The sequence below is a fragment of the Pinus tabuliformis genome, chromosome 3_1 (genome assembly GCF_031772625.1).
Source record: "Pinus tabuliformis cultivar Carrire ecotype Pingquan chromosome 3_1, CPIR1, whole genome shotgun sequence".
In the NCBI taxonomy this organism is placed as follows: domain Eukaryota; kingdom Viridiplantae; phylum Streptophyta; class Pinopsida; order Pinales; family Pinaceae; genus Pinus; species Pinus tabuliformis.
The window spans coordinates 392,841,158-392,866,222 of NC_142301.1; the positions used below are offsets into that span (position 1 = coordinate 392,841,158).

The 25,065-nt window shown below is 39.3% G+C and overlaps 1 pseudogene; it reads right to left on the reverse strand.

Moving 5' to 3' along the window:
* Positions 1–109: 109 nt before the first annotated feature.
* LOC149187373 (putative strigolactone esterase DAD2 pseudogene) lies at positions 110–24,459 on the reverse strand (annotated as a pseudogene).
* Positions 24,460–25,065: the final 606 nt, after the last annotated feature.

The following is a 25,065-nucleotide window of genomic DNA, read 5'->3' on the forward strand; positions in this document are numbered from 1 at the left end:
TATCTAATCATAGGTTGAGAAGATTCATATAATCTACAAAGAAAAGCACACATATGCAAAGACAAGCACACATATGCATCTATCAGTCTGACTAATATGATCTTCGTATTCAAGACCTTACAAGGATCTGCGTATCAGACGTTGTTAGGTGTGGCAGATGGCCATCTATCTCAATTATGTGCACTGAATTCTTCTTTCCTCCAAGTTTGCTTTGCATGTAATATGAGACGCTCAATGGAAGTGCCAAGTCCTTTCTAGTCTGGATGATGCTACACGGGATATTCACATCGCATAATATGCTTAAAACATCACTCTCGAAAATGCTTTCGGCAACCACAAGAACGATTTCAGAATTCATAGTCATCGTTTTTCTACTGAATTCCTTCACCAAAGAGGGTTTATCAACGCCTATTAGCAGAGGTGTTATCACTCAGGTTGTCCTTAAGATCCGGAAAAGGATACGGCCGAGGTAACCACAGACCAACTTTGGACTGCAGGTTCTAGCCAACCTGCAATCACAGAGGGCTCTCTCTTTATGATTTAGCTTTGTTGAAAAGGATTTTAGGCTAGGTTTTGAGTTCAGGGGGGTTTTGTTTTGTTTTAGTGGGAAAATTGATGTTTTCAGACAGAGAGGCAAGGCATAGTCTGGAAGTTTCAAACCATTGGGCGTGGATTCGAGAAGGAGAACTGCTGGTGCATTTCTTCGGTCACAAGAGAGGTAAAATGGAGCAAGATAGCTGAGCATGAAACAATATTTCAGGTTTAAATGATGGGAAGAATGCTAAGTAATGAGAGGCAGTTAAGAATCTCTCAATCAGCTTAACATATGGAGGTAACGGAGCTCTACCTAGGGGCAGTGAAGAATCCCTAGATAATTGGCCAACATAAGTGAATCGAGGTAAACATGAGCCAGGAGGAATTCATATTCATAACCAATTCAATCAGAGGAAAACATAAAGAAATAGCAGAAATTGAGCATAGAGTGTATTTAAACAAATTCTAAGCTATTCTTTCTTTCTGCTATTTAGATAGTGGTAAACAATAAACAGAGGTAAGATGCACTTATTGCTTCAGGCTGCAGCACAAGAATTCCATCTTCATATCTCCAAAAACATTCATTTACAACAGTCAGTTTGCTCTCCAAGCTTTCAGCAATCTTTGATTATAGAAAAACTCAGGTATACAATGCGAGTCTCTAGTGAAAATTCTCAATCAACCAACCCTTGTAACAATGTAGAGGGTGGTATATATAGGGCAAAACTATCTACAGAGTTCCTTTATTACATCTTGACCTAATCAGGTCTGAAAGAAAGATGATTACTTAACCTAATCCTATCGAGAAATAAATGCAAAAAATATCTCGGGCTGTGCTCAGGGCCGCCGTATCAAAACTGAGTAAATGATGTTGTCCTTGGTGGCTTGCTGCAGTGTTTTCTGAAATAAATGTGTATGGGTTTCTACATCTCTGCTGTCTATCTGCATTTAAAGCTTTAACTGTGATTTGAGGGAAAGGATGGGCTTACGCCTCTTGATTTGACTTTCTGGGGGGGCTCATCAATGTTCAGGTGCTTCGAGCCCCTAAAAAATCTTCGGCTGATACTCTTTGGCTCTTCATCTTCCTCTGATACTCTTTGGCAATAAACTGATGTTGTTCTGACATGCTGTGTGTTAAATCATCATTTAATGGCCGTTGTTCGGCCTACGTTTTCTTCAAAACTATTTTCTGCTCCTTTATGAGTGCTTCGCGAAGAAAAATGGTTCATTCGGCGCCTTTCGGGCTTCCTGGGGGTTGCAGAATGAAAAGATTCGCTGAAGATTCCCCATTCTGGCCCAAAAATCTAGCGATGAGCGATTTGCGCTTATCAAATCGATCATCAAAAATTGCCTCAGAAACTGATTCTGGGGCTCCGAAGTGTGATTTTTGCCCTTCGTGCCAAAAGTGCTGATGACGTCAGCATGATGTTAGCGGATGTGACTTCGTACGACGGGTGACGTCAGCGATGATGTCAGCATGATGACGTGGTAGGATGACATCAGCGGGTGACGTCATCATGTACAGACGGTGATGTGGCATGTACAGTGGCAGGGTACGGTGGCAGGTGACTCGGCAGGTGACGTGGGGCTTACGTCACAGGGGAGGGCGGTAAGCGGTTTTGAGCGCACTGCCTTAGCGCCTGGGCGGTTTTGGGGGGAGGGGCTCCGCCACACCCCAGAGCCTGACGCGTGGCGGGGGTACGGCGGTAATACCGCCCATCTCCCGGATGCTAAAGCTTGGGCGGTTCGAGGATGGGAGGGCCCATCAGCCATAGATCTGTGGGGCGGATGATCCAACGGCTGGCGGCGATGGCGAGTCGGCGAGGATATACGGGCAGGGAATATGCGCAGAATATTCCAAATTTAATAACACGCGCAGGTGGGGTTTTAAACTTAGGTTTAGTGGGTTTGGGGGTTAATACGAGCGCGGGTTAATGTATTTACAGTTAGGACTTAGGAAAAGGGGTAGAACATGGGTTTTTGCACGCGGGTTTAGCAATCTTATGCCCGAAACTTAGGATAAGGGGGAAAAAAGTGGGTTTTTGAGGGTTTTTAGGGCTAGGGAAGAGGTTATTAATCTGGCCAGGTGTCAGATTAATCCCTACTTGGACACGGATGGGCTAAAAGCAGCCCCACATGGACTGCTCTTTCCCTGACTTAGAAATAATATGGCTATATTGCCAGGGGGGAATATTTACATAGGGGAATTTTATATACAAAGTTTTAGTAGGGGAAAGGGGAAAACTGATAGGGAGTTATACAATACTTGTTAGTAGTTAATATGAAGATGATAAGCAGGCGCCAAGGTCAGGGACCTTAGGCTAATTTTGGGGAAAAGAGTTTGAAAAGAAATAAAATCCTTGAGTGAAGCAGATCTTCACCAAGGCAACTGATATGGATGATGATGAAACTAAGAGGAATCAAGTAGATCTTGACCTCTTTGGGAAGTTAGTAAGTGACTTGGGGAATTAGAAGAAGGGGGAGTTAGTTATGTCCACCTTTGAGCTCCCTTGCATGAAAACTGCCTGCACTGTGATCTGTAAAGATAAAGCACTTTGTAACACAAAATTGATCATAAATTGCCTTTCTGCAACCACACAGCTACCTACCTAGCCTACCTTCCTAACATTTTTTCTTCTTTTGAATTGGGTGCACTTAGACTTGCAAACCCAGATTTACAAATTTTCTTTTGAATTTTTCCTATCTAAATCTACACTTATTTCTGCCAGGGCCCGGATTAAACAGTTGGGTCCCTTTCATTCTCTACCTATCTACAAATCTACCAAGATTAAACTGTTTGGACATATATCATTCTCTATATTCTAAAACAGGAAATTGAAACCTAGGGAGACCAAGATTAAACTGTTTGGACCTCCCTTAAATGAAAACTCTTCAAAAACTGGAACTACTCATCAAAAATTGGAATACAACAGTGCATTTGGACTAAGCATACTTCATGGCACCTCATGGAAATATAGAACACTGTAGCCTGCAAAGTATGACATATTTGGCATGTAAAATGTCAATCATGAAAGATGATACCCTGTTGCAACATGAGGCTAACAGTGGCTCCACTTGGGGATGGCTTTTCCTTGTGAAAAGTCAAGAACAGCAGGTCAGATTGCCTTGATCTTCTATTTGTTGCTGTAGACTGGAAACACTTTCTTTGTTCTGGTTGCTGAAAATATAAACTTTGAACTATGAACAACCTCCTCCTCAACTGAATTACTGTGAACTGTACAGCATCGCCTACTTTTTTCTGCATGCTTGATAATTATGTACAATGCTGCTGGAACATGCCTTTGATTGCGGATAGTTCTTTTCTACCATTAATTGCTTGTAATGTGACAGTTTTCCTTTTGTTGTTTTGTGCCTTGGTGCAAAGACAAAGTTTTCAGAACTGGGGTACTTGCATTAGTTACGTCTTCATAGAATTTACTGCTGCTTCTTAAACAATCGGCTTGTTTATAAAAATGAAAACAAAGTACTGATATATACAAATAAGACTGTACAAAGATATATACAAAACTGCATTGTGTCCCTTTAAAAGGGGTCATGGTAATTCTTCAACATACGACCATTGACAGGGCCTTCTTTAGCAGAACAATCCTCCACAGATCTGAGAAAATAAGTGTTATTTCCCTAAACAACAGAAATAACCAATGGACCTCTCCATAGAAAATCAAACTTGGCATGTTTGCCCTTGTCTTCCCTTCTTGAGTCCCATCTTAGAACTTTGTCACCAACATTGAAATCCTCAGCCTTAGCTCTCTTATCAAACATCTTTTTGAGCTTTTCTTGCACAATTTGAGCTCTGTCATAAACTTGTTCTCTGGTTTGCTGCAGATGGATGGTCCGATTGATTCTTCTTTGAATGTCATTCGGTTCAGCTTGAATCTCTTGTAACAGCTTGATAGTAGGAATGCCCAGGGATGAAGGAAATCTGGCCTCCATGCCATATACTATCTCATAAGGGCTCATCCCAATTGATCTTTTGCTTGAAAGTCTGTCTACCCATAGGGCATTTACCAGTTTTTTGTGCCAGTTCTTCTTGTTTTCTTCCAGCACTTTCTTTATGATGTTGATGAGGATTTTGTTAGATGATTCGGCCAAGCCATTACCTTGAGGGTAATAGGTTGTGGAGTGGCCCAAGGTAATATGAAATCTGTGGCAAAAATTGATCATCTTTTTGGATTTAAAGGCAGCGGCATTGTCAGTGATGATTTTCTCAGGGCAGCCAAATCTAGAAAGGATGTTGCACTCAAGGAATTGGATAATGATGGTGTCATTGGCTTGTCTATAGGGAATGGCTTCAACCCACTTAGTGAAATAGTTGGTGGCTGTTAGGATCCGTTTGTGTTGGCCTGAGGAAGAGGGATGGATTTCTCCAATGAAGTCAAGACCCCATTGTTGAAAAGGTTTTTCGGTTGAGATGGGTTTAAGGGGCAGGGGTAACAACTTTCTCTTGCCCTAAAAAATTTGGCATTTGTGACATGACATGGAAAAATTCTTTACATCTGCAAAAAGAGAGGGCCAATAAAAACCAGCCCTTAAAATTTTATCAACAGTGGACTTCCAATATAGATGTCCTCCACAGTCACCTGCATGGAATTCTTTCATGACATTGTTAGTTTCATTCATGGTTAAACAATTAAGCAATATACCTTCATGATTTCTCCAAAACAATGCACCATCTATAACACAAAACTTTAAAGCCTTCATTTTCAAAAATCTTTTCTTGGTTCTGGACAATCCTGGAGGAGCACACAGGTTTAACAATGCAAAGCATATATCAGCGTACCATGGGGATTGTAAAAAGATTTCACTGATCTGTGGAGTCGCCAGCTTCGGTTCATTTTCCAGCTGGTTAATCTCTAAGGCTTGAAAATTTGTTTCAGACATCAGTTTAGCTAAACCTTGTCCCTTTATCAGCTTGGTTAGTTTTATTTCTATGTCATATTCAAGGATATTTGCAATCCACTTGCCTCTTTTGCCTTCTAATCCTTCTTGAGTCAATATGTCCTTTACAGCAGCATGTGGGACATAGGCAATCACGTGTGAATATAAAATGTACACTCTGAAATCCTTTATGGCCTTAACAAGTGCATAGGCCTACTTTTCCATTATTGGGTACTTCAAAGGGGCGTCTCTTAGAGCTCGGCTGAAAAAAGAAATTGGCTTTTCGGCTCCCTGTTCATCCTTTTGCAAAAGGACAACGGCTATAGTGTGATCAGATGCAAATGAAAATATGATAAAGTCTTTGTCAAACTGTGGGCTAGTTAGGACAGGGGTTTGCGTTAAGGCTGATTTGATACTCTCAAATGCTTGCTTGGTTTCAAGAGATCATTTTACCTTGGCATCTTTCTTTAACATGTTTCTTAACAATCTTATCAGCTCAGCTAGATTTGGAATAAATCTTCTCAAGAAGTTGATTTTCCCAAGGAATGCTTGTAGCTCTTTAATGTTTCTTGGAAATGGGATTTGGAGGATGGCTTGTATTCTTTCAGGATCAATTCTGATCCCATCCTTTGATATGATGTGGCCAAGTAATTTGCCTTCTTCAAGGCCAAACAGAGACTTCTTGGGGTTCAAGGAAATGCCATATTTCCTACATGTCATGAAAATTTGCCTGAGATGCTTGAGGTGTTCTTCATCAGATTTGGAAAATGGGGTTAAGTCATCAAGGTAGACAACTAGGAAGTCATGTATTTCTTTGGCAAAAGCAATATCCTTTGCACGTTGAAAGGTAGCACCAGCATTTTTAAGACCAAATGGCATCTTTACATACTTGAATATTCCCCAGGGTGTAGTAAAAGCTGTCTTGTCTTGGTCGTCCGGGTGAACAAGTATTTGGTTAAAACCTAAAAAACCATCTAGCAAAGAGATTCTAGATGATCCCACTACTCTTTGCAAGATTTGGTCCATTTTAGGCAAAGGGTAATGATCTTTTAGGGAGACTTGATTTAAATTTCTGAGATCTGCACAAAGTCTGATTTCGCCTGTCTTTTTTCTCGTAGGAACAAGATTGGACACCCATTCAGAAAATCTGATGGGTGCTATGATGCCTACTTCAAACATCCTCTTTACTTCCTTCTCAATCGGGGGAATAAGCATAGGGTTAATTCTTCTAAGTTTCTGCTTGAAGGGTTTCTGTTTTGGTTTTAAAGGAATGGTGTGTTGGATCACCGAGGTGTCATAGGATTTCAGATCCTCATAGCTCCAAGCAAATACATCTTGGAACTCTTTGAATAAGTCAATGTACTTGGGCTTTTGATCAGGTGGAAAATTTTTTGACAGTTTGTTCATTTTTTGATTTTCTGCTGTCCCAATGTTATGTTCCTCTATATCAGTGTTTATAGGCTGCAGTTTTGGCTTTCTTGGCACGTCATTAGCATCAAACATGTCTTCTAATGGGGTTAGGCCAGCAGGCAGAAAGTTATCCTTTAAGTCAATGATGTCTGCCTCTGTTGTGGCTATATCTTCCAAGTGTATTTGTTTCAGCTATTCTATGTTTTCTTTGTCAAAAATAGTTGGTTTCAGGATTTGCTTGGCTGTTGCAGCTGTTACATCTTGCTGATTTTCAGTTGTTTGGTGTTCTGGATCTGTCATAGCATCCATGTCGATGTTAATATTCGAAAACTCATGCTCAAGGGTGAGGAAATTATTAATCCGGGCATCGTTTTCGAATACTTGCCAATCTTTAACGTTATTTGGGACTGCGGGCCTATGTTTTATTTTCAGCTATGAAGTTATGGTTTGGGTCAAAAGGAAGCCTACATGTACTAGCAAAGGTGGCTAGGCTGTGTGCATGAATGTTGTGATTTCTGGAAATCTTGTCAAGCTTGAATTCAGTGAATGCCTGGAGTATATTAGTAGCAGGGGTCCTATAGGCTCTCATTCTGTTGTCATTGGTTACGAAATTGCCTTTCATCTATTGTATGATTAAATCAGAGTCTCCTAAAATAGACACTTTTGCAGCTCCCAGAGCTCTGAGGAGTTTAAGGCCTAAAACCAGAGCCTCATATTCTGCCATGTTGTTTGTGCATTTAAAATTCAGTCTGTAGGCATGACCTTCTGCATGGTTGTTATATGTGTTGTGAATCCAGACACCTACCCCTACTCCTAACTTGTTAACAGAGCCATCAAACTCTAAATACCATGTGATTTCTTGCTTATGGTCGGTATCAAGAGATTGAGCTGTTTTAGGATTGGGCAGATTTAAAATTTCTGTTTGGGGAACTTCTTTTGGTAGGCTGGTTGCATCAACTGCTGTGACAGCTTCGTCAGTGTGTGCAACTGACTCTTCGTTGATGTGTGCTTGTTGCTCTAGAGTGAAGGGCTCATTATCAATTGGAACATTTGTATCATCATTAAACAAAATAAAGGAATCCATATCAGAGTGGATTGAGTAAATGGGAAAATTTTCAGGCTTGCTCTCACTACTTACCACATATTTCATGAGCATTTCTGTATACAGTCTCTTTGGTTGCCCAAAGATTGAAATGGTGGCATAGTAAAGGTCTAATTGAAGGGATCCTTGGAGCTTTGCTCCCCATGATCTTGACAGGAGCATACCGTATTTTGGTGGAATGTCAGCAACCACTACATCCATGAGGATGCTCTTGTTGGGATATTGGACTAAGGAGACACACAAGTCTTTGATGAGGCCTAGACATTTCACTTGACTTGAGTCAAATGAGTATAAATCTTTGTAAGGTCTTGTAACGTCAAGATTCAGTTTTTCCATAACTGCTTTAGGCATAAGATTGTGTGATGCCCCTGAGTCAAACATAGCGTTGTGCAAAAGTTTGTCGTGTATATGCAAACTGACATAAAAGGGTGGGACCGGTCCATGTGTTGATTTTCCATTAACTTCTGGGCCAAATAGGAGCTCTGGGGTGTCGTCTAAAACATTTACATCATCCTTAACCTCTGGCAATTGAAGTGATCTTTGAATTTGCTGCCTATATACATCATGTTTGGCAAGTTCTGAGAGGGGAATGGATATTTTTAACTTAGCTATTTTTGTTTCTAAATTAAATGGCTTTTCCAGTGGAGTCTTGGTGTTGATAATGGCAGTTTTTTCTGTTTCATTTGAATTGTCTGCATTTTTCTCTTGTTTATCGGCATTATGGGAAGTTTTTGCTTGCGGTTTTTCAACTTCAGGAAAGTTTTTTGGGACCTTGTTCGAGCTTTCTTTCGAGGAATAAGGTGGCAAAGACTGATCTTTGGAAGGCTGTATTTCTGTTATGTCTTCTACAGTCACTTGATGCGGGTTTGGAATAGGTATATAAACTGGTTCTGTTATGACAACCTTGCCTTTGATCTTGTTAGGCTGTTTGCTATCCTTCGTTTTACTAGGTTCGGAAATGTCAATGGTCCTAGTTCTCAGCTTATATTGTTTGTGTACTTCGTACACAGCGGTATCATAACCTTGTTTAAAATCAAAAGACTCACCAGACCTAGTCTGAAACTGATCGTAATCAGGTTCATTTTGGTCTTCTTGGGACAGGACAATTTGGTGCTCACACTTTAGATCCATTAAGTTCGTGTGAGTGTCCTCTAGGTTCACTAGAAGTAGATCCTTCGACATAATTATCTTGGAAAGGGGGTCTTATATCATGGTCTTGGTTAGGCCTACCAGCATTTGTGTTCTGTGCTTTTCTAAAATTTGGGTTCCTTATGGTATTAGACTGTTGTCCTTCCCATGATGCTTTTCTCGCAACATTTTCTACTCTTTCTCCCAGCCTTTGCAGGCCACTGATGATAGCATCAAGCTTTTGATCAAAATCTGAGGGTTCTTCCTTAAAGGTGGTTCTTCTTTCCATTATAGCTCTATTTCTTTTAGCAATTAAATTGGCTTCTACACTGACAGCAACATTTTGCATGCCCGCAAGGGTTTGAGGAGCTCTTTCTTTTAACTGGTATGCCATATCCGGGTCGAATCCATCGAAATTTGTACAAGGCCAGATCAGGTGGAGGCCTTAAGTTCTGTGGTATTGCGTTATATACATTATTGAATCTTACACAGTACTCCAAAACAGTCTCTTGAGGACCTCGTTTGATCGTATCATATTCAGCTAGTATGTGCAAGGGGTATTTCTTTTTCTCCCATCTGTTGGTAAAGGATTGGTAAAGCTCATCTGGGGTGGTTATGGAATTTGTAGCAAGTGATCTGAACCAAGTTCTTACATCACCTGTTAAACTCTGAACAAAAATTCTCATTCTCACACTATCATCATCTATTTCGTAGTTTTCAAAATAGTCTTGCATCTTTTTGGTGTGCTGAAGGGCTGTGAAAGGACCGGTGTTGTCAAAATATGTGATTTTCGATTGGTACTCTTGAGGTAAAGCCCTAGTATTAGCAGGTAATTGCAGGGGTGCATATCTATTAGCCATATTGGAAAGTATAAGTGGAACAACGGGGATAAGTGGAACAGCTGGAGTAACGGGGATCATAGGAGTAACTGGAATGCTGGAAACAACAGTAGTGTTATTATGTACAGTGAATGAAGGTGTGGAAGGAGTACTACGAGATGTAGATGATGAACTCAGGGAAATAGGGGTTGACCGGAACAAAACCTTGACAGGAGTCGGAATACTGCTAGGGTAAGCTGTTTCAGGGTTCAAATCAGCAAAATTTTCCTGTCTTTCTTGCTTCCTAAGGTTTTTCAAGATTATGTTAGGGTTTTCAAAAACAGCTGGAGGGTTGGGATCTGGATTTGATCTGGTATATCGTGGATTTTTCTTGGGAGCCAACTTCCAAATTATTTTTTGGGTATTTTTCCTGGGAATGTTTTTGTAATCAACAAGGGGCTAATAAAAATATGGGACAGCTTGTTTGTAACTTAAAACTAGCATGAAGGTTGACTAAAGCAGCATTTATTTACTCCTGTTAATGCAAAGCAAAAAACAGTTTCAAAGGCTTCCTGGCTGACATTCAGGCTTCATCTGTAGTTTTAAGAGATAAACAGGAGTTGGAAAGTTTGATTTATGGTCTCAGCGGAGCTTTCTTACCTTCTTCGTGAAACTATCTGAGGAAGTTCCCCAGTGGAGTCGCCATTATGTTATCACTCAGGTTGTCCTTAAGCTCCGAAAAAGGATACGGCCGAGGTAACCACAGACCAACTTTGGACTGCAGGTTCTAGCCAACTTGCAATCACAGAGGGCTCTCTCTTTATGATTTAGCTTTGTTGAAAAGGATTTTAGGCTAGGTTTTGAGTTCAGGGGGTTTTTGTTTTGTTTTGGTGGGAAAATTGATGTTTTCAGATAGAGAGGCAAGGCATAATCTGGAAGTTTCAAACCATTGGGCGTGGATTCGAGGAGGAGAGCTGCTGGTGCATTTCTTCGGTCACAAGAGAGGTAAAATGGAGCAAGATAGCTGAGCATGAAACAATATTTCAAGTTTAAATGATGGGAAGAATGCTAAGTAATGAGAGGCAGTTAAGAATCTCTCAATCAGCTTAACAGATGGAGGTAATGGAGCTCTACCCAGGGGCAGTGAAGAATCCCTAGATAATTGGCCAACACAAGTGAATCGGGGTAAACATGAGCCATGAAGAATTCATATTCATAACCAATTCAATCAGAGGAAAACATAAAGAAATAGCAGAAATTGAGCATAGATTTATTTAAACAAATTCTAAGCTATTCTTTCTTTCTGCTATTTAGATAGTGGTAAACAATAAACAAAGGTAAGATGCACTTATTGCTTCAGGCTGCAGCACAAGAATTCCATATTCATATCTCCAAAAACATTCATTTACAACAGTCAGTTTGCTCTCCAAGCTTTCAGCAATCTTTGATTATAGAAAAAATCAGGTATACAATGCGAGTCTCTAGTGAAAATTCTCAATCAACCAACCCTTGTAACAATGTAGAGGGCGGTATATATAGGGCAAAACTATCTACAGAGTTCCTTTATTACATCTTGACCTAATCAGGTCTGAAAGAAAGATGATTACTTAACCTAATCCTATCGAGAAATAAATGCAAAAAATATCTCGGGCTGTGCTCAGGACCACCGTATCAAAACTGAGTAAATGATGTTGTCCTTGGTGGCTTGCTGCAGTGTTTTCTGAAATAAATGTGTATGGGTTTCTGCATCTCTGCTGTCTGTCTGCATTTAAAGATTTAACTGTGATTTGAGGGCAAGGATGGGCTTACGCCTCTTGATTTGACTTTCTGGGGGGCTCATCAATGTTCAGGTGCTTCGAGCCCCTAAAAAATCTTCGGCTGATACTCTTTGGCTCTTCATCTTCCTCTGATACTCTTTGGCAATAAACCGATGTTGTTCTGACGTGCTGTGTGTTAAATCATCATTTAATGTCCGTTGTTCGGCCTCTATTTTCTTCAAAACTATTTTCTGCTCCTTTCTGAGTGCTTCGCGAAGAAAAATGGTTCATTCGACGCCTTTCGGGCTTCCTGGGGGCTGCAGAATGAAATGATTCCCTGAAGATTCCCCATTCTGGCCCAAACAATCTAGCAATGAGTGATTTGCACTAGGCACCGCAAATCGCTCATCAAAAACTGCCTCAGAAACTGATTCCGGGGCTTCGAAGTGCAATTTTTGCCCTTCGCGCCAAAAGTGCTAATGACGTCAGCATGACGTTAGCGGATGTGACTTCGTACGATGGGTGATGTCAGCGATGACGTCAGCATGATGACGTGGCGGGATGACATCAGTGGGTGACGTCATCATGTACGGACGGTGACGTGGCATGTACAGTGGCAGGGTACGGTGGCAAGAGGCCACGTGGCAGGTGACTCGGCAGGTGACGTGGGGCTTACAGCACAGGGGAGGGCAGTAAGCGGTTTTGGGCGCACCGCCTTAGCGCCTGAGCGGCTTTGGGGGGAGGGGCTCCGCCACACCCCAGAGCCTGACGCGTGGCGGGAGTACGGCGGTAATACCGCCCATCTCCCGGACGCTAAAGCTCGGGCGGTTCGAGGATGGGAGGGCCCATCAGCCGTAGATCTGCGGGGCGGATGATCCAACGGCTGGCGGCGATGGCGAGTCGGCGGGGATATACGGGCGGGGAATATGCGCAGAATATTCCAAATTTAATGACGCGCGCAGGTGGGGTTTGAAACTTAGGTTTAGTGGGTTTGGGGGTTAATACGAGCGCGGGTTAATGTATTTACAGTTAGGACTTAGGAAAAGAGGTAGAACATGGGTTTTTGCACGCGGGTTTAGCAATCTTATGCCCGAAACTTAGGATAAGGGGGAAAAAAGTGGGTTTTTGAGGGTTTTTAGGGCTAGGGAAGAGGTTATTAATCTGGCCAGGTGTCAGATTAATCCTTGCTTGGACACGGATGGGCTAAAAGCAGCCCCACATGGACTGCTCTTTCCCTGACTTAGAAATAATATGGCTATATTGTCAGGGGGGGAATATTTACATAGGGGAATTTTATATACAAAGTTTTAGTAGGGGAAAGGGGAAAACTGATAGGGAGTTATATAATACTTGTTAGTAGTTAATATGAAGATGATAAGAAGGCGCCAAGGTCAGGGACCTTAGGCTAATTTTGGGGAAAAGAGTTTGAAAAGAAATAAAATCCTTGAGTGAAGCAGATCTTCACCAAGGCAACTGATATGGATGATGATGAAACTAAGACGAATCAAGTAGATCTTGACCTCTTTGGGAAGTTAGTAAGTGACTTGGGGAATTAGAAGAAGGGGGAGTTAGTTATGTCCACCTTTGAGCTCCCTTGCATGAAAACTGCCTGCACTGTGATTTGTAAAGATAAAGCACTTTGTAACACAAAATTGATCATAAATTTCCTTTATGCAACCACACAGCTACCTACCCAGCCTACCTTCCTAACATTTTTTCTTCTTTTGAATTGGGTGCACTTAGACTTGCAAACCTAGATTTACAAATTTTCTTTTGAATTTTTCCTATCTAAATCTACACTTATTTCTGCCAGGGCCCGGATTAAACAGTTGGGTCCCTTTGATTCTCTACCTATCTACAAATCTGCCAAGATTAAACTGTTTGGACATATATCATTCTCTATATTCTAAAACAGGAAATTGAAACCTAGGGAGACCAAGATTAAATTGTTTGGACTTCCCTTAAATGAAAACTCTTCAAAAACTAAAACTACTCATCAAAAATTGGAATACAGCAGTGCATTTGGACTTAGCATACTTCACGGCACCTCGTGGAAATATGGAACACTGTAGCCTGCAAAGTATGACATATTTGACATGTAAAAATGTCAATCATGAAAGATGATACCCTGTTGCAACAGGAGGCTAACAAGAGGAACGAAGCCTGAAATCCATGCTGAATAGTTGGATTTTATTGCACTGAAAAGTGCAACGATATCTCCACGTTCGAATCCTCCCTCGTACTATTCATCGTTCAAATATCTGCATAAGAAATAACAACGTAACAAGGTGTAAGGATTTTATTGAAATTGGATTAATATTTGTTGGTATGATTTCTAAGTTTTGGATTAATCACATTATTAATATTTGTTGATTAACTAAAAAGTTATGTGTTATTTAATTAAAAAAATTTAATTGGTTATTAGAAATTTTTAGATTAATCATATTATCAATATTTGTTAATCAATTTTTAGAACCTCTAAAATGGTTCGTAGAAAATTCATTCTAACCATAGTTACCAAATTCATTCTAACCATAGTTACCAAATTCGAATTCGATTCGGTACGCAAAAATTCGACTATCTAAAATACAATACTGAAAAAATTTGGAAATATAGATCTTCCAAAATTAAATTATTTTTAAAATAAAATAAATAAATCTATATTGACAATGTATTTAAAAAATCACTTAGTCAAATTCTGAATTTTAATATAAGGCTTAATAATGAAAAATAACATTATTAATTAATAACTAAAACAACCTAAATGTCTCTTTGTAGATTTTTCAAAGAGTTGTTTACAGTTTGTAGATTTTTCAAGGAGTTGTTTAGAGTGTAGATAGAAGCACACCCAAACTTTAATTCATGGTTTCGATTTCTTTACTATGGGAAGAAGAGAAGTATGAAATTCAAATAGAAAAAAATCGAGATTATATATTTTATAAATATTTATAAATAAAAATTTATTATTCTTTGTTATAAGAAATTATTATTTTTAACAAGTATAAACTTACTATTTTCTACAATATTTTAATATAAAATTTATTGTTTTTTATAACTGTAATTTTTTAATATGCAATTTACTATTTACTATACTTTTTTAATATAGAAATTTCTATTTCTAATCTTTAAATATTTAATTTTTTATTAACAAAAATTTTGACCAAATTAGATCACTTTTTTTAATATTGAATATTATGTTTTTAATGTTTTGAGTAATATAGAAATTTCTATTTAAATATTAAAATTTTTATTAACAAATTTTACATCATAACAATTTTTTTTTTTTAAATTGGAAATTTATGTTTTTAATGTTTTGAATAATATAGAAATTTCTATTTAAATATTTAATTTTATATTAATTTTTTTTATAGAATTAAATAATATAGAAATTTCTATTTTCAAATATTAAATTTTATATTAATAAAAACACTTTACCAGATTCCATCATAAATGTAATATTATATTCCATCATAAATGTAATATTATTATTAACCTACAATTTACACTTTATTATAATTTTTTTTTAATATAAAAAAAATTATTACCTAATTCCATCATAATTGTAATATTTTCAACTTACCATTTACAATTCAGTATAATTTTTTTAATATAAAAGAATTATTTAAAAAAAATACCGTACCTAATTGCAATTTCCGAATTTATACCGAATTGCAATTTCCGAATTTGCAGCCTAACTCAATCTTACTGTAGTATTTTCGAATTTTTTGGGCCAGTACGGCCGATTTTGGTAGCTATGATTCTAACTGTAACGCCTTGGAGATTCGCGACGGGCGGGCGCCAGGCGCCCGGGCGCGCGCGCACACCGGGCGAGCGTGCACGACGGCATGACGACGGGGCGTGGGGCGCCATCACAGAAAATGCGACGAAGTGATGAACGCGGATGCGACGAAAGGTGGAACAGTCTTACGACACTTGGAAATGCGTAGAGGCGAACGATGACTTATACCCCGCCACGCATGGATTGAACATGAAGGCAGGTCGACCGATAGTTGGGCGTGCGTAAGGGTGTGTGGAGGTATTTTGGGGGTCGGTTGGAGAGCCACCGCCCACACTACACACACGCAGATATGCATATAAATAAACGCATTGTAACTCATTTGGGAACAACGAACTCGCTCAAGCTTCTTGCCTTCGCACATCTTGTGGTTGGTGCGCAGTTTTTATGCGCATAACTCATGCGCATGGCATGGTGAATGCGCAGAGGTTCTACTTGGATTTTGGTTGGTCGAAGATGCTATGAGTTGCAGTTTGGGCAGGTATTTGTGTAGGATTGTACGAGCGTCTTGGTGACCCGTGTGGGCACCCGCTCTTGGGCAAAGGTGCACAAATGTGTATGTAAAAGGCAGGTTGCCTGACATTGTAAAATTGGTTAAGTGTTGGCCTTGGATTCTGCCAGGCACACTTGTACATTATATTGTAAACTAATATTCTTAATAAACGGTTGGGCAGACTCACGTTACGGGGAGTTGCCCCTCCCCTTTATACTTGTTGCAATTGTTGTTCTTGTTTTATAATTGCATTTGGATAATGAATGAGTATGGGCTTCATTAAGTATAAAGGATAATGCTTTTACTTGGTTGCGAAACACAAACTAAGTATGTTAATGTGAAGTAGGCGTAGTCCATGTGCACGAGTATTGTTAAAAAGAAAGTGTTCGGTGGTGCCGCACCTCGCCGGCACGGTTGGAAGACTACCGTAGACTTGGGGGCGTGACAGTTGGTATCAGAGCAAGGTTTGCTCGTAAAGGTTTGAGCAGGGTTGCTCGTGACAGTGGAAGCAGGTACTTGCAGGTGAAGGAAGTCGTTTCACACGAAGTGAACAAGGGCCGGTTCATGGTTGCAGGGAACTTGGTAAAGCTGGTAAAGGTTGGAACCGGGTGTTGTAGAGTTGGGCAGTACTACGTGCTGATCATACGATTTGGGCATTTGTCAGATGGGCAAGTGGGACTACATGTGGGCAGGTATACACGGTTTGGGCGCCTATGGACCAAACAAAGTACGAACCGGGGAAGACGAAGTACAAGGCATGGCAAGTTTGGGAGAAGGCGAAGGGAAGCTCTTGCTTACCTTATACAGGTTGAAAAGGTTGAAGCAAGAGAGGACCCGAATCCATGAAGAGCTTGAAGTCTTGGAAAGGAACATTGAAGAAGGGCTTCTTCAACTTGGTTGGACAACGGAGCAAGGTGAAGTTGCAGATTGTGCTATCAAGGAAGAGGAAGTGATGATGATTAGAAATGTTGCAGACATGACCATGATAGAGGATGAACTTGAGATTTATCAAGTTGGACCAGGATCGTGCAGTTTGCCAGCATGGATGAATGAGGATGCTCATATGGAGGAACCTCATGACAATGATGATGAAGTAAGTATTGATACTTGTGTTTCATTTGGGCATTTGGTGGATGGACCATATGCAAGGAAGGGCAAATCCAGTTTGCCGATGCTAAGGAACATCTTACCATGGATGACTATGATGAAACCTTGTATGGAGAAGCAAGGATTATCGATCGTTGCAGGACTTGTTGGGGCTACTTGTGACCTTATGGTTGAAGATGCAAGGACCCTTGACAAGGGTGGAACTTGATGATCGTTGTGAATGATTGGGTCATGCTTTAGCCACTTTGGCTAAGTGCCCGGCATGACTCATGGACAGTTGAAGAGGGCACACACTTGTGATGTTTTGGGTGGACTTCTCATGGCCGAAATCAAGATAGTCTTGGTGGACTCTTTGGTGGAGGAGCTATGATGGAGGAGATTCATGATGCGATGATGATGATGCCTTGGTGGCTGCACTTGGGCATGGGTTGAGCCAAGACTCAACTACTTTACACACATGATGATGTTGGGATAGATGTGGCTGATCGCTTGTAGCACATTGACACCAAACATCATGGACAGCATGTTGTAGATGAGGTGGATGGAGTTCCATGGAACTGAGCATGGATTACAGAGATAGATTCTTGATGAGTTCAGGATGTGACAGGATGCTTTGAGGAACGACTGATGGTGGCATGAGGATGTGCATTCTCATGATTTGAGCGTGATAGTTGGATTAGCTACCCAACTAGTTCAAACATGACGGAGCTCAATGTGCAGAGATGTGCTAGCATCGTGTTGGAGTATCATGGCAGCAGTTCACATGAGAACGACACATGATAAGGTCGATACGATATGTTGCAGTGAGCAGGCAGCTTGGATGGAGGGACCAGCCTTCCACGATGGAGAAACATGTGGAGATTGTGACATGATGGTTAATCATCATGGATTGAGATGACTTCCGATAGATGACATATTGTTGAGATGAGATGTTGGCACATGGTTGAGGTGTGTTAGCACTTGTTGACATATCATGAGCAATTTTGCACATGGTGGTGATGACATGATGGAGTTGACACATTGTTACGATGGACATGTAGCTTGAGTTGGAGGGATCAACCTTCCATGGTGGAGAGCAGCATGGAGAAATTGTGGCACGTGACCGGTGATCATGGACATATGATATATGACATACATTAGTATGGACTATCTTAGTGACAGTTGGTCACTTAGATGAAACATGGTGGAGATGGAGACCTACATATGTTGCAGGATGGTTGCCATATATGTGAGGGGAGTCGACATCATGGATTGATGCTTGGAGGATAGTATGTTGTCGAGGACGACAACGACTTCAGGTGGAGGAGGATGTAACGCCTTGGAGATTCGCGACGGGCGGGCGCCGGGCGCCCGGGCGCGCGCGCACACCGGGCGAGCGTGCACGACGGCACGACGACGGGGCGCGGGGCGCCATCGCAGAAAATGCGACGAAGTGATGAACGCGGATGCGACGAAAGGTGGAACAGTCTTACGACACTTGGAAATGCGTAGAGGCGAACGATGACTTATACCCCTCCACGCATGGATTGAACATGAAGGCAGGCCGATCGATAGTTGGGCGTGCGTAAGGGTGTGTGGAGGTATTTTGGGGGTCGGCTGGAGAGCCACCGCCCACACTACACACACGCAGATATGCATATAAATAAACGCATTGTAACTCATTTGGGAACAACGAACTCGCTCAAGCTTCTTTCCTTCGCACATCTTGTGGTTGGTGCGCAGTTTTTATGCGCATAACTCATGCGCATGGCATGGTGAATGCGTAGAGGTTCTACTTGGATTTTGGTTGGTCAAAGATGCTATGAGTTGCAGTTTGGGCAGGTATTTGTGTAGGATTGTACGAGCGTCTTGATGACTTGTGTGGGCACCCGCTCTTGGGCAAAGGTGCACAAATGTGTATGTAAAAGGCAGGTTGCTTGACATTGTAAAATTGGTTAAGTGTTGGCCTTGGATTCTGCCAGGCACACTTGTACATTATATTGTAAACTGATATTCTTAATAAACAGTTGGGCAGACTCACGTTACGGGGAGTTGCCCCTCCCCTTTATACTTGTTGCAATTGTTGTTCTTGTTTTATAATTGCATTTGGATAATGAATGAGTATGGGCTTCATTAAGTATAAAGGATAATGCTTTTACTTGGTTGCGAAACACAAACTAAGTATGTTAATGTGAAGTAGGCATAGCCCATGTGCACGAGTATTGTTAAAAATAAAGTGTTCGGTGGTGCCGCACCTCACGTTTGGAAGACTACCGTAGACTTGGGGGCGTGACACTAACCGTCTAAAATAGGTCTTTGAGAATTCATTCTCATGACGAAGAAGGAAAAAAACTGATCTATCACTGGAAATAAACGTGTAAGAACATCAATCACCAGAAGGAAAAAACTGATATATCACTACAAATAAACGTGCAAGGACATCGATACAGTGGAGGAAATTTTATGGTATTTAACGTTCTGTTACCTTGGGGAAGCACATAGTAAGATTAATCTTTCAAACAATTCTGGTCTTTTGATGGAGGCCAGACAGCCCACCATTCCAGAAACTGAATGACCTATGTACACGCACTTGTCAACTGTAATCTCATCTAAAATGGCGAGAAGATCGTCTGCATAAGAAGAGAGTGAATCTCTGTATCGATCGAAGTCGAAATGCATGGGATCGACACTGCGAGAGAAGACCATATCGAATAAGATGACTTTGAAATCAGGCACCAGGTATGGCAGAATATCTTTCCACATCGACTGGTCTCCCCCAAAGCCGTGTGAGAGAACTAATACCCGTTCGCCAGAGCCGAAAACTCTTACGTTAAGGGCTTCTATCAGTCCACGAGTTCTAATTTCACCATTTTTGGAGGCCAGGAACTGATTTCCCTATTTTCCTTGGCAACTAGATATATCTAATCGACTAGGGTGTGAAGATATGGGAGTCCTGCAGCTGTAACGATAGTGATAATAACATAACCTAATTCAACTCCAATCCAATTGCGCAGACAGCCTCAAAAAATTTTATGAAACAAGAGAACTTTTTAACAATTTATTGTGGAATCCAAGGGCTTCACAGAATCCATAATACAGAGAAAGCCTCTCCCCTTGACATATATTTAAAGTTCTCGTCCTGACACACTAGGGGAGGAACCACCTGTCTGGTTACATGGACTGATATTCACAGAGATTAGGTATGGGTAAGGTAAGAACATTTTTAATGCTGGTCATATTTTTAGGTATTTTGGCCACATGGCAGGTGCAACGAGCCTGTCTGGGGGTAGGTTTGATTAAGTTTATTGCTGCGTTCAATGCATTACACATATATGGACAAATAAGCTTTTAGAATTAAAAGTTGTCCTCCGTAAGCAAATGATGTTATTGGTTGCGTACAATTCGAACTTTTCAGCGAACTTTAACGCTCAGACAAGCTTGTTATAAATGAAGATGGAACTTTGATATTTGATTCTAGATTCTAGTTTGGGAATTGTTTTCCAGTAAACATTATCATATCAGATGGGATTATTGTAAATTGATTTTAAATACCAAAATTCTAGATGTTAGAGTTGATTATGGGATTTGCATTTATTTTGGTTGTATCTTCCTAAATCACTGGCGTATGGGTGACACTTCCAGATATTTGAACACAGGTGAGATTACTGCAAATAAATTCCAAACACTAAAACTCCAGACACTTTGTAATAAATGAAGATGGAACTTTATGTGGTAAGAGGTGGGAGATTTCTTCAAGCTAACTTTTAGGGTAAATATATGTAGTGGTTTAGGGTTTCTTTTGTTAAAACATTTTTTTATGGTGAAACTTTATAGCTTTTATAAGGGTTTATAATAAGAATATTTTATAGAAAATATTTATAATGGTGTAAAAATATAATATTTTTTTATAATGTTTGGAGTAAAAAAATTTAATTATGTTTATGGGTGTGTTTATTTCAAAAGATAGTATTTATAATTTTAATTTAATTATTAATAATTATTAGGTGGATGGTAGATATTTACCCTCTACACATATTATTCTAGAATAATTGAGGAAGACTTCTTATTTCAACTTAAGGTGGATGATGATTTATTGACTTTTTTATTATTATTTTAATTGAGGGGCTAGATTGATTCTCAAGGGAATATGCTCAGCATATGCTTAGTCTTAATGATGATGATGATTACCCTCCACTATGACCAATGTTTATCAATCGTTGTAGTGTATTAAAGAGCTTTTAGGTTGCATTGACTTTTAATAAATTTAAGAAATTAGATTCGTGCCCTGCCCACCAATTTCCTTGGGATTTGAGATTATTCCAATTCTAATAGGTTCCTCCATGATAAGTTCCTCATTATTATTTATAACATTAATTTATATATAAACAAGTTTTATTTAGCAAAATGGTCCATTATATGTATGAACCGTTCTGCTATATCAACCACATTAATATTTTTAATGTGGTTGTACTAGTCATAACAATAAATACAAATGAAAGGTTGAAATTTATCATAATAATAAACACAATAAAGATTCTAGAATTTTGGTTTTCCAAGAGAGAAGTCCTCTCTACTATCAATGAAATATATGCCCTCTAAAAGATTAATACAAATTTTGGCGATTTTGAATATGTAGTATGTGCTCTTTTTGTGTTTTTCCATATGTTCTTATTATTCTTCTCAAATTACATGTAATAGTAGTTATTGGAAGTGTTTTCATGAATTTATGGATTCATCTAAGTCTAATTTTGATGAGAGATGCCTATATTGATATGAAAGATAATCATTAAAATGCGCTCCATATATCTTTGCATTCCATTCGATTATTTGTTTCGTCTATTTCACTTTGAATTTTGATGCATCAAATTCTTAGATTTAAGCCATGTGCATCGATTTTCCCTCTTGCTCAAGTCTTCTAATAAATATACTATAATGATTGATAAATTACAAGTTCATGTGATGTTGGCCGCTATGAATATAATATTAATGCAAGTTCATGTGATGTTGGCCGCTATGAATATAATATTAATGCTTTTGTGAGTCATAGTTTACATTTGGCTTTGCATTTACTCTCTTAAAGAAGGCTCTGAATCAATTTTCTCTCATACATATTAAATACTAAGTGTGATATAAATGTCCAGCAAATCTTCAAGATGGTCATCAAGATGTCTTAGGCCCTGGTCTCTCCTCAGCCCAGGCATTGTCTCTAGGAGTTACAACACCATCCTCATAGCCTTTTATTTTTTTAAAAGCTACAAATTCGTCAAAATTTTGACGAACCTTCCAACCCCATAATTTTCTCGCCACAATGTCGCAATTTCAACGCCTAAGCGTCGCAATTCCTACACTTGAACATCATAATTACGATGCCTAAATGTCATAATTTCCATGCTGAACTGTGAAAATTTCCATGCCTAATTGTCGCAATTTCCATGCCTTAAACATCACAATTTCGACGACACAAAACAGGCTGTCTTCAAATGAAATGTGACGACATTGTTGTCAAAATTCTGATGCCATGAATTGCGACAATGATTTTCGCCAAACTTTCAATGTTAAAGGAGACATAAAAAATACGAATGTAAAATGTTTGATGTTTCACGAAATATGTTTTTCTTCGTTATAGATACGAATGATCTCAATATGCAGTAATGTCTCCAAGTTCTAGTTTATTTTTTGAAAGCAACGAGTGAGAGTCTAAATGTTTAATTGAGGACCGGACAAGTTACAAAAATCAGAATGTAACATTTTTCTCTCACATCTACTCAAAAAACTCGCCAGTCAAGGTAAACATGTGATGGGAGGTCATTATGATATGATTCCACCTCCTAGGTAAATTTAAAGAAATAGAATCGATAAAAACACAACACAAAAGATCTATTGAATAATTTATTTATTTATAAAATTTAACTTCTAATATTATTAACAATAAATTCCATTTAAAATTTTAAAATTTTATAATGATTCTAACTTCAACTACAATTGAGTAATCAATTCAATTTAAAAGATAATTATCGAATTATCGAGTCAGTCTTATGCTAGTAATGATAATATCTTTATCTAATCTTTTTCAACTAAAATGTTATTAACATTGAACTCAATTTAAAAGATGAAAAGTTTTATAATGATTTTAACTTCTAGCATGGTTGAATAATAAATTTAATTTAAAAGTTAAAATGGTTTAATTACCACATCATTCATTCTTATGGGAGAAATGATGATATCTATATTTTATGTTTTGATTTTTTTTAATAGTTTGAAATAGCTGATTTATTTAAGTTAAATATTATATTTAATTATAATTTAACAAAAACAATTTGAATAAAAATTTCCTCGCTAATGAACGCAGGTGGTAAAATCGATTTGGGCATTAATTGTCCTTTTATGTGGTAATTATAATGACGGAGTGTGTTTGGAAAGCAAGGCCTCATCGCTTGCAAAAGAATGTTCTTGAGTCAACCAGCGCTATTATTCCAATGGTGATGGAATTCAAATGCATTTTCAACAGTTGGGAGATGAGAGCTTGCGTTATTAACGAAATTTCATACTTCGATCATTTGGGGGCCCCTCTGAAGAGCCAAGCTTGGGGGGCCCTCTAAAGAGCCAAGCCTGTATCCTGACTAGTGGAGGTGCAAGCGTGTGGATATCTGGGTGAACATTAAGACACATTTCCTACATTTGCAACCCAAAATGTAATTTGGGACCCTAGTTTGATTCACTCCCGGTAGTTACACCTCTCTAGAAGTCAGGTTCGTGGCTAAAAAAAATTAATTGGTTATTAGAAATGTTTAGATTAATCATATTATTAATATTTGCTAATCAACTTTTAAAACCTCTAAAATAGTTCTCAGAGAATTCATTCTAACCCTCTAAAATAGTTCTTTGAGAATTCATTCTCACGACCGAGAAGAAAAAAACTGATCTATCACTAGAAATAAACGTGTAAGGACATCAATCACTAGAAGGAAAAAACTGATCTATCACTAGAAATAAACGTGCAAGGACATCGATACAGTGGAGGAAATTTGATTGTATTTGACGTTCTGTTACCTTGGGGAAGCACATAGTAAGATTAATCTTTCAAACAATTCTGGTCTTTTGATGGAGGCCAGACAGCCCACCATTCCAGAAACTGAATGACCTATGTACACGCACTTGTCAACTGTAATCTCATCTAAAATGGCGAGAAGATCGTCTGCATAAGCAGAGAGTGAATCTCTGTATCGATCGAAGTCGAAATGCATGGGATCGACATTGCCAGAGAAGACCATATCGAATAAGATGACTTTGAAATCAGGCACCGGGTATGGCAGAATATCTTTCCACATCGACTGGTCTCCCCCAAAGCCGTGTGAGAGAACTAATACTCGTTCGCCAGAGCCGAAAACTCTTACGTTAAGGGTTTCTATCAGTCCACGAGATTCTAATTTCACCATTTTTGGAGGCCAGGAACTGATTTCCCTATTTTCCTTGGCAACTAGATATATCTAATTGGTGTGAAGATCTGGGATTCCTGCAGCTGTAACGGTAGTGATAATAACATAACCTAATTCAACTCCAATCCAATTGCGCAGACACCCTCAAAAGCTTTTATGAAACAAGATAACTTTTTAACCATTTATTGTGGAATCCAAGGGCTTCACAGAATCCATAATAGAGAGAAAGCCTCTCCCCTTGACAGATATTTAAAGTTCTCGTCCTGACACACTAGGGCGGGAACCATCAGTCTGGTTACATGGACTGATATTCAGAGATTAGGTATGGGTAAGGTAAGAACATTATTAATCATTCAAACAACGCTTGTCATATTTTTAAATATTTTGGCCACATGGCAGATGCAACGAGCCTGTCTAGGGGCAGGTTTGATGAAGTTTATTGCTGCGTTCAATGCATTACACATATATGGACAAATAAGCTTTTAGAATTAAAAGTTGTAGGGTTGTCCTCCGAAAGCAAATGATGTTATTAGTTGCGTACAAGTTCGAACTTTTCAGTGAACTTTACGGCTCCAGACAAGCTTGTTATAAATGAAGATGGAACTT